Here is an 11,732-nt window from a genome sequence, read left to right as displayed (position 1 = left end):
AAGTATAAAAAAATATATATTAAAGATAACATGAACGTAAATCAAATTAAACACACAACAATGGGAATAACAAAAGAAATGGTCCATGTCCGATAAATAATGAAAATCCAGAAAACATAAGCAAAAGAAATCCAAAAAGAAATGTTGTCAAAAGTCACAGTTCAAAAAACCATTGCTCCATGGTGAACACAAAAAAAATATTAAAAAAGATGAATCCAATGTAGAACTATGTACAATTGAAGAATCCAGGGTCCATGAGCCCAACTTAAGAAATGAAACCTACCAAAAACTACTACCTAATAAAACAACTATATACAAAAATGTGGTGCATTGTCCAAGCGGTCCAAAATAAAGAAAAAACAAAAGGAAAGCTAATACTAACTAACTATTTACAAGGGCAGCGGGCAAGTCCAACGGCTCACTTGTTGATGTCCCGGGCCAGGGCATCATTGAACTCCTGCTCGATGTCCCGGAGGTGGTCCTCTCCCATGGCCCTGAGGGTTCGCAGGGACGATGACATCTGGATCTCCAGGTCCCTGCGAATGGCCTCGAGGCACTCGGCCTGCTCCAGGGCCCTACGCATGGAGTTCTCCGCCCTGACCATTGTGAGCCGTGCCTCTTCCGCCCGCTGCCGCTCCGCATTTATCGCATGGCCCAACCGCTGCCACACGGAAGACACTTCCTGTCCAGGGTCCTCCTGCCCTATGGCCGATTCCTGCCCCTCCGATGATGAAGGCCCCGAGCCATCATGGCTCCCACCTTGTTGCTGCTGCTGTGCCGCTGCCTGTGCCCTGGCTCCTTCTGCCTGCACATCCTCCTCCAGCTGGGGTGCAGTTGTTGAGGTGGCCACCCCTGCTGGACGTCCGACTCCCGACTGTGGCAGGCTTGTGTCCTCCACCAGCCTGGCCGCAGGGTAAGAGGCAGCTCCACAGAGCACCCAGGTGACACATGGGTGGGAAGATGGCACGGAGGACGACTGGCGCATAGGGGGTTCAGTTGAGGAGGGGGTCGGAACAAGCGCCAGAAAACTGAGGAATCCGACCCTGGTGAGCTGTCCCAGTGGGTCAATGCGGTCAATGAGCCATGCAAGAAGAAGTGCAGTCATCCCATCAAAAGACTGCAGGTCAGCTCGCATGGCACGTTGACGCAACACCACCCCACCCAGGACAGGCTCAACCCGGTGCCGTATAGCAACATCTGCAGGGAGAGGAAGGCCAGTTGGTGTAAACCGATCCCCTCCCTGAGAATGGGTCTGGACGTAGGTATCCCTGCTGGTGCAAGATGATGCAGTCACAGGATCAGGGACAGGATTACACACAGGCACCTCCACAGTGGCCTGTGCTGCCTCCTGTCCCTGCCCCTGCACTGCACCGCTAGCACCAGTGGAATCCCCACCTCCAGACCCCGTCTCTGTCCCTTGCATGGCCTCCTCCTCCACCAAACCCCCCACCAACCTGGATGACTCCGTGCCATCCTCCTCCGTCGGGCCCTGTGGGGTCTCAGCTGCACCTTCGGCTGCCAAGGAGTCCAACTCCAACCTCTGCCTCTTGGACCTCCCCTCGGCAGCTGCGACTTGGGACGCGGCACCGGACTCCTCACTCCCCGACGAGATGACAACCTGGGAGGGGAGCCGGGTCTTGCGTCTCCGGCTGGCGGTGCGATCCTCTCCACCCTCTTCATCAGTCGACGCTGCAGACAGGGAGAGATAGAACACAGGCATCAGGGCACTGTACAATGGACTCATACACACATGACAGTTGCACACGAGTGTCATTGTCAAACTTCAGACATGGCATCACAATCCCCAACACACATGTCATTTCAAATCACACACATGAGCTATTCCACAGCCATATCGCAACAGCCAGCACCATCCATACACATACAACAGCATGAGCAGGCAAAGGTGAGCCAGACATCACATGAGACACAGGGAGTGCACTAGACATGCGCACACGCCACCACACTTACATGCATGTGTACACCTCAACCAAGTGTCGCAGTGATGAGATCGGCATCCATGTCACATCTGGCAATCAGTCTTCTACATATCAGTCTCACATGTATCCATGTTGCATGACAGTTGCACACTTGTCAGATACACATACATGCACATGTACACAGTGCAGATACATGCAGCTGGAACCAACACCAATGTGTGACACCACAACCTTGCCAGCTGACCTACACAGTCATTCAAACATGTGTGCTCACATATCTGCATTTGGCCTGCATGCTTACCCACAAATACACCATCCATGTGTCTCACACATGAATGCACTCGCATGTGTCAGCCTCACAGCCCTGTACATACACTTCCATACATGGCCCTACAAAACCACATGTGCAACCTGTACACTACTGGCACACCACCACATGCACAGCTTCCAATCAGTATGTATGTACACTTACCGCTCGACTCCAGACGGGTCTGCATCTCAAGGACCTGGACGTGGAGCGCTGGGCATACGCATTCCAGGACCATCATTTGGTCTTCCGACAGGTGGCCCCGGCGCCCCTTAGCATCCGCTGCCTTCAAGCGGCACCGGGCCTTGTTGAGGGTCCTGGACCTGAAGTCCTCCCAGCGCTTCTTGACATGATGGAATTCGCGGACTGCCACCCCCTCCGCGTTGATGGCAGTCACAATGTACATCCAGATCCTGGTCCGTCCTCCCTTATCAGCGCACGTGAAAATCTTGCACGTCAGCGTGTATTTCGAGGAAAGGCCCTTAGCGCGTAAGCGCGTCAGAGCACATAATCGATTTCATTCGACCAAAGGCCCTTAGCGTGTAAGCGCGTCTGTGACGTGATGCGCGCGGGTGTTTCCCTCATAGCACGTGATGACAGAGCACACGTGGAAAAGCTGCACGTCCGAGTGTCTGGCGTGTAATTGGAGGAAAGGGCGCGCACATGCGTAAGTGACGTGTACACGTGGGCCAGTTTAAAAGGTACGTGTAGGACGCCATTTCCTTGTACGTGCTTTTTGTGGAGAGCGAGTGGGTGGATTCTGTACTTCTTGTCGGTTCACATGCGATTACTTCACAGCGTTTCAAGTTCGTACTCCCTGTTACCTCTGAAAGCTTTCATTTTTCTACTTTTTGGGCCTGTTTCCTCAAACAGTGTTCACTTCTCCTTTTGTCCTGTCTCCTCAGACAGCGTACAATTCTTCTTTTGACGGGGGTGTTGCCAACGCTCACACACGCGTATTTTTCATGTTCTTTTTCCAGGCAGACGGTGAGTTCTGCACGTACTTAGCAACTGTGCTTGCCCCGTGTGTCGCGTACCCCTTCAGAGGTCATTGTAGGCTGTGTGTATTATGCCTAGTCTTATTTTTGAGTTTCTAGGTACCATAGCCTAGTTCAGGTTCATTTTTCCACGCACGTGGTCTACGAGGGGTAGCGTGCACGTTTATTTTTGTTTTTGGGTTGCCTGTGCTTTACGTGACCCGTCATCTTCCTCCAGGGGTCACAGACAGCCTTGTTAGAGCACTAGGGTACAAATTCCATCTAGTACCCTACCCCTTTGACCCCAATTGCCCAGGACAATAGTTTACTGCTCCTCCCATACGCACAACAACATCAGTGCCATGGTTGGGAGGTTACCAAGCGGTAAGGGAGGCAAAGGTGGCCGACCTTCAAAAGGTGGACGTGGTGGGTGCAGTAGGGGACGTGGCCAGGATTTGCAGGGTGCCCGTAGACCCCCATGTGTGGAGGACCAATCAGGGACACCCATGGTTGAGGGAAATGTGGCTGAGACCATCCCAGCTCAGCCCCTGTTGGACCAGCCCATTGTGGCACCTGACCTGGCACAGGATGACTCCCTGGCTGACTTCCAGGTCAGCAAGTCTAGGCCACGTGTGGCAGTGCAAGTTGTCACCAAGGCACGTGGATCTGGGGCAGGTATGTCATCTGCTGCCCCAAGTATGCAGGGTGGTGCAGGGTGGTGAGGCTGCAGGGGCAGCTGCAGCTCCATCCACCCCAGCTCTGACTCTCCCAGCCAGGACAGTGTCGGTCCTGGTCCATCATACTGATGTTCCCCCTGCCAACATCACACTTCCGACAATGCCTGCACCAAGTCCTATGGTCAATGTGCATTTGCACACTCCAACAACCCAGTCCACCGGTGATTCTGCCCCTACTGACCAGAGCGGCGTTAGCCACTCTGGCTCCTCTCCACCTTCTAAAAAGAGGAAGAAGGGTGCTCTGGCATGACAGGCTGAGACCCCAGGCACGGCTACACACTCTGGCACGTAAAGGAAGCCTTGCTTTAATGACGCAGAGCTTAATGCACTTGTGAGCTATGTGTCGCAACATAGCCACGAAATGATGGTGACTGCAGGGTCCAAGACCACACCTGGTCAATGTAAGGCACACTGGCAGACCATCACCAATGACATAAGTGCCCTTGGATTTGTGAGGCGCTCAGCTGATGATTGCTACAAGCGGTGGAACGACCTGAAACGCAGAGAAAAGGACAAGCTGGCCTCAAGTCATGCCGCTACTCTGGTGACTGGCGGTGGTTCTCCACACGAGCACAACAAACTCACTGAACATGAGTCTGTTGCTGGGACCTTCGTCACAGAGGAACAGATCCGAGGTGTGGGAGAACTACCCGATTATGAAACATTGTCCGGTGAGTGCCCATGCAAGTGTGTGTAATCCATGTGTATGTTGTTTGGGTGACTGGTTCTGATTGAGTGCCAGGTGAGGGTGTGTGTGCCTGAGTGGTATGGGTCACCCGTGTGCTTCATCCAAAACATTCTGCGTCCTTGAATTTGGGTGTGACACTATCCCTTCTGCCCACAGTAGTAATTTAGCGCAACATTACGGCAGTTGCCCTTGAGGTGGCATCATGCAACAACATTGTTTGTATTTTTCAGTGTTCTTTCAGGCTGATTGTTTAAATTCTCCCACTTTTGCAGCACGTTCCTCAGCCCTATTGTGACATATGTGACATGCTTCTGTCAGTGAAGAACCCCACATAGGCCCACATGTGTCACCTTGATAGTTGAAAGATTTGACCATTCGGGCTGAATGAGTATTGTCCTGATCACATGATGTTTTTGGGCCTGTTTGAATGTGGAACATGCTAGTTGTTTCCTGTCATGTTGAAGTGCACAACCATTGATGTGTACATGGCCCTGCAATCACAGTATTTTTGTACACTGGATGTGTTGCAGTGCGTGGAACATGGCGTATCTTTTCACACTATGTAGCATTTTTCATCTCATCATGTCCATCTCACATGGATGGCTGACAGTATTCATTCACTGACATATGGATGTACTTGTGGAATGTACCATGGCTATGGTACATGCCATCTGTCTGCTGGCATGTGTCATTTATGTGTATAGGAAATGCCACTCACAGGCCAATGTGTGATGGCAGTGCTACCCAGCATGCAGCAAATGTGTTGCTCTTCCATGTTGGTGTCATCAGTGTCTGCCTTTTGCCTCCCCTTCAAACTCAGTGACAGTGCATGCATGGGAGGGTTATAGTCATGTGGGACATGTGTAAATCATGTACTGGTTCTGTAGCTTTTCAGGCCTATTTGTGTGCTATGGTGCTAATGCCTGTTTCCATTTTTTGTCTTTCATGTTTTTGCAGGGGATGACGCGCTTGATGCTGGTGAGTTTGAGGAGATGGTGCAGACCCAGGAGGAACGTGAGGCACAACCGGCCATCAGTGGGGGACGTGGTGTGGTGGTGGGTGAGAACCCACTCTTGCTGCAGACGATACTGTCAAGGGGTGTCTCTGGGTGCACCTCCCCAGACCTCTATTCAGGTGTTTATTCGGATGATGAGACATATGTGGCGTCGCAGGTAAGTGTTTCTGGAAGGGGTTCTGTCTGTCCAACCCACCTGCACCAGGGGTAGAACCCTCTATGGGGATGTCAGTGTTGGTTAGTCAGCCTTTAGCGGTTACGGGTGCAGGGTCACACTCCACAACATCTGATCCTGTTCCTGGGCCAGCAGATCAGAGGGGGAATGCAGTCCTGCAGCCTCAGGCATTCCTGGCACAGCAAGGTGCAGATCGCCTTGCCCCAAACAGGTGTGGTGCCCGCCGAAGCGGTGGCCGTACGCCACCAGGCAATACCGCATGGGAACAATCCATTTACGGTACGGCAACCCAACAGGCAGCATCAGTTGAGATGATGGCTCAAGCAATGGAGAGGGTGGCCACTTCCATTGTCCCCCCTGAAAGGCAGATGGAGCTACTACAGCAGGCAACAGACTCCATTTGCCAATCACACAGGGAGGACATGTTGACGTCCAACAGGGACAGACGGGCGGCACTGGACACTCTACGTCAATCGATTTCAATAGAGTCCCAGGGCCACAGGGAAGCCCTGAGGGTAGAACTTCATCACCTCAGGGAGACTCTTGTTGACCTTGAGACTTCCACTAACTTGAGGACAGAACAGCAGTTGGAGTGGCTCACACGTTCCTTCTCAACTGAGATGCAGGCAACTCGGGAGGAGATCCGGGCATCACATCAGGTGCTGCATGGAGATCTCCGCACTATAATCCTCCAGAACGAGACCTTCCACACCCGCATGTTTGCTGCCATGGAGGACCATACCAGGGCTTTGCGTGGGCTGCCATAGCACCACCACCTCCTGTGGCAGAAGCAGAGGGTGTTCAGAGCAACAGCAGCAGTTCTCCCACATTGCCATAGCCGTGCAGGCCCTGAGCCGATGGAGGTGTTTTTTTCCCAACATCCACACAGGCGGCTGTTGGTGCGCACCGTGTCCTCGGACCTCCTGGGTGGCCTCCCCCCCACCCCCCACATGGCCATTTTTGATTTTTGATTTTTGCTTTTTTGATTTTAGATTTTAGATTTTGATTATTTCTTGACAGTGTGTTGCCTTGTGTGGCTCCTGTGGGCATCCACTGTATTCCGGCTGGGCACATGCATGCTTGTCCTGAGTTTGGGTTCAATGCTTGGGTTCGTGAGACACACACCACTCCTGCTTCCTGTTTCCATGGGCTTGCAAAGGGTGTGACCAAGTGTCAGTGATGTACACTGTGATGTTGGGCTCCCATGAGCTGTGTGGGCAGTCTGTAGTCAATACTGTGTAGACATTCCTTGTGTATATTGTAGTTGTATTGTTCACTGCATGTTGGAATTATGCATGCTTCTGCTTCCATATCTCCCACTGAATTTGCAGGTTCATTCCTCATGTCTTCACAAGGCTGTCTACTTTGGAGATGGAGTTCATGTTGTATGCAGTACACAGACAAGTTTTGAAGCCTGCAAGACTACAGTTGGAAGGGGGCGATGTGGTGGCATATTCAGGTTGTAAGACTACGACTACTTTAACTTAGTACTGTCATGTTTTAGTTATGTTTGAACTTAAGTAGCTGCATTGTATTGTTGGTAAGTATTAGGTCATGTGTGTTGTTAGTTCAACATTACTGGGAGCATATTGTTTGTGGCCAGTTTCCATTAGGGACACTGTACTTTGTGACACTTGTGTCAGGTTTTCGGGATTGCTTTGTTTGCTCTCACATAGCATGACATGCCATGGTGTGTTGGGTGGTGGTGCTGGGGAGGGGTTGGGTGACATGGCACTGTTCACATGTTGTATTTTGCAAGGGGGTAATGCATTTAGCAGCATATGTGTCTTTTGATGACACAGCATTGGTGGTGTTTCTGTAGGTAGGTATGCACACATTGTGATACTTCCAGGCTGGTATGGTAGTGAGAGTTGACTGTCCCTTGAGTCATCATCATTGATTGTCAGATGGTATGTGCCAGGGCTGTGTGCACTCCACAGGGGTGTGATTCTAAGTGAAGTAATTAGCCACCAGCTGCGTTCGGGCTGCCTCACCCCGTGCCCTTTCCCCTCCCATTCGCAGTGGGTGTGCCTGTGGTTGGGGATGTGGGGGCACCACCATGTCCACCGGCAGGCCCCGGCGTGTTGCAACGTTGTGCAGGGCACATGCTGCCACTGTAATCCTGCACACTACTGGGGGAGCGTATAACAGCTTCCCGCCAGAACGGTCGGGGAGCGAAATCGTGACTTGAGCACTCCGAATGTGCGCTCCACTATACCCCGGGTTTCAATATGGGCTGTGTTGTATCTTACCTCGGGTGGCGTTCCGAATTGCGTCATCATGTGGGTGCTCAGAGGGTAGGCACTGTCCCCTAGGGAGGTGGTGATGGGTATCATTAGTAGGGTTGTGACATTACTCAGTATCTGGCATGCATGCATGTGCTGTGGCATTTATACTCAATGAGCAGCCATGTATCGCCATGCCGCCCAGCTTCTATGTCCCGGTTTAAGGTTGACATTCTGTAAATGAAACTGTCGTGGGTGGACCCTGGATAGTTGGCATATACTGAGGTGATGATTCCCTTGGCGTCACAAACTACCTGGAATGTCAGTGCTTGCGGTTTCTATAGATGTGCTCTGATGCCCTGGGGGGACGTAGAGCCACATGGGTGCAATCAATGGCACCTAGGACTTTGGGGAATTGTGCCACCCTGTAGAAATCCTGGACGGCAGCCTGCCTTTCTGCAGGTGTTCTGGGCAGGTATATGTGCCTGCGGACTCATGGGCGTGCAGTCATGATGGCCAAGACCTGGTGTAGGCAGTGTGACTGCGTGGCCTGTGACACCCCCCCACTATGGCACTCGTCCGCTGAAATGATACAGTGGCCAAAAAGTGCAGTACATTGAGGACCTTCTCCAGGGGGTTGAGTGCTTGGGAGCAGAGGGTGGGCGATGTGAGGTCATCCTCCCACTCACTGACCAGGTCGAGTATTATGTGAGGTGGAAACCTGTACCTCCCATACACCTGGTCATCAGGCATGCCAAAAAGGCTGGTTCTGGGTGTGAAAATTCTGGGCCTGACTATCCTCCTCCTCCTCCTGCGGTATCCCACGACCACTGCTGCTAGGAACAGTATGTTCATCCTGGCGTCTGAGCTTGCTTGTTGTTTGCGTACAATTTTATGCTGTGCGGGTCCACGTACGCCTGCTTCCTGCTGGCGTACGTGTTTCCGGATTAGCTTGTCTTTTTTGGCACGTGCGTGTGGCCGTTCCGCGCATTTGCCTCCTGTACTTCCCCGCCCACCCCAGTAATACACGTACCCCGCTCCCCCAGGCCCAAACCCATGTAAAACTTCCTGCGAGCCCCTGAAGTACACGTACCCCGCTCACCCAGGCACAATCACGTGTAAAACTTCCCGCGAGCCCCTGAAGTACACGTACCCTGCTCACCCAGACACAATTGCATGTAAAACTTCCCGTGAGCCCCTGAAGTACACGTACCCCGCTCGCCCAGGCACAATCGCGTGTGAAACTTCCCGCGCACCCCCGCAATACATGCTATTTATGACACAGCGGGTGTCTGTGTTTGTCCCGTACCCCTTTGCACGTCATTTGTCCTAGAGGGCCACAGTATGGGACATTCATCAGAGCTGTATATATGGGCTTTTTGTTAGCGCAGGGATGCTACCGCCAGCCTTCGTGTGGCGAACATGTGTTGATGTACATAGTTGACTTTTGGTTTGTGTCATGAGATCGCCATTTCACTGCTGGGGGGTGGGGGTGCAAGGGGACATGAATGGGGGCCTGCTGGCTGGTGCCCTGCACTGCTGGGGGGTGGGGTGCAAGGGGACATGAGTGGGGGCCTGCTGGCTGGTGCCCTGCACTGCTGGGGGGTGGGGTGCAAGGGGACATGAGTGGGGGCCTGCTGGCAGTTGCCCTGCACTGCTGGGGGGTGGGGGTGCAAGGGGACATCAGTGGGACATGAGTGGGGGCCTGCTGGCAGGTGCCCTGCACTGCTGGGGGGTGGGGGTGCAAGGGGACATGAGTGGGGGCCTGCTGGCAGGTGCCCTGCACTGCAGGGAGGTGGGTGTGCAAGGGGACATGAGTGGGACATGAGTGGGGGCCTGCTGGCAGGTTCCCCGCACTGCTGGGGGTACAAGGGGACATGAGTGGGGGCCTGCTGGCAGGTGCCCCGCACTGCTGGGGGGTGGTGGTGCAAGGGGACATGAGTGGGGGCCTGCTGGCAGGTACCCTGCACTGCTTGGGGGTGGGGGTGCAGGAGGACTTGAGTTGGTGATCAGTGGTGCAAGCGGACAGGTGGCTTGGCTGGGGTGCATGGCCATGGTGGATGGGCTGCCTGCGGGACATGACCAGGGGTGCGGGGTAGTCCCCTGTGGTGTGGTTTGCCTGCAGGGTCCATGGAGGCTGTAGAGGGAACACCTGGGAGGACCAACACTGCCAATTCACGTGTAGGACTCCCCGCGCACCCCTGAAATTCACGTACCCCGCTCTGACAACTAAATTGCATGTGAAACTTCCCGCGAACCCCTGAACTACACGTACCCCACTCGCACAGGTCCTATCGCATGTGAAACTTCCTGTGAACCCCAGTAATACATGTACCCCACTCGCACAGGGCCTATCACGTGTGGAACTTCCCGCGAACCCCAGTAATACACATACCCCACTCGCACAGGGCCTATCGCATGTGAAACTTCACGCGAACCCCAGGAATATTGGCCCTGTGCGAGCGTGCGGGGTACGTGTAGTTTCGGGGGGTACAGCGTGAAGTTTTACACACGAAAGGGTCCTGTTGAGCGGAGTACGTGTATTCCTGCGGTTCGCGTGAAGTTTCACCTGCGATTTCAGCAGGGTACGTGTATTGCGGGGTTTGCATGAAGTTTCACCCACGATTTCAGCAGGGTACGTGTATTCCCGGGGTTCGTGTGAAGTTTCACGCGCAATTTCAGCAAGGCACGTGTATTCCTAGGGTTCGCATGAAGTGTCACCCGCGATTTCAGCAGGGTACGTGTATTACGGGGTTCGCGTGAAATTTCACACGAGAAAGGGCCCTGTTCGAGGGAGTACGTGAATTTCAGGGGTGCGCGGCAAGTTTTACACGCCAAAGGGCAACGCCCGTGCACAATATGTCACAGACGCGCTTACACACGGAAGACCACGCTCCTGCCCTGAAGGCCATTTTCCTGCCCCCAAGAGCCCCGAGCACGCTCCCACCAGCCATCTGCTGCTGCCTGTCTGCCTGCTGCCCACGTGCCCTGCTATTTGGTGCCTGCACGTCAACCATCTGCAGGGGTCCAGTTGCTGTGTCCACCCCTGCTGGAACAGAAGACTCCCGACTGGGATTCCCTCGCTCAACAGCCCGGCCCCAGGACCCAGTTGCCCACCCACTCCTGCCTCTGGGGTTGCCATGTCGGGCACATCTCCATCTGGCACCACTGGCAACCCCCAGCCAGAGAGGCAGAGGGCCACTTGCTTCACTGCCACCAAAGTTGGTGTCCTGGTGGAGCATGTCCTGGGGCATTATGATGCCCTCTTCGGAACAAGACGCGCCAACAAGGAAGGACAAATCAGGATCTGGACGGACATCGTGACTGCCATCAATGCAGAGGGGGTGGCAGTCCGCGAATTCCATCATGTCAAGAAGCGCTGGGAGGACTTCAGGTCCAGGACCCTCAACAAAGCCTGAGCAACATCCAGATGAGGGTCCTGGAACGCGTAGGCCCAGTGCTCCATGCCCAGATCCTTCAGATGCAGACCCGTCTGAGTTGAGCGGTAAGTTGCCAAGCATTGCTGTGTGAGACAGGGCATGTTGCAGTGTGCTGGTTGTCTGATACTTGCCTGTATGTGTGACATAGGCCAGGTATGGATGTGTGTGTGCAGGGACATCATGGTCATGCATGTGGGACCAGTTATGTGTGAACCACATGGTAGGTGC

Source organism: Ambystoma mexicanum, chromosome 4p, assembly GCF_040938575.1.
Source record: "Ambystoma mexicanum isolate Mex_15411 chromosome 4p, UKY_AmexF1_1, whole genome shotgun sequence".
In the NCBI taxonomy this organism is placed as follows: Eukaryota; Metazoa; Chordata; class Amphibia; order Caudata; family Ambystomatidae; genus Ambystoma; species Ambystoma mexicanum.
This window is presented reverse-complemented; position numbering follows the sequence as displayed.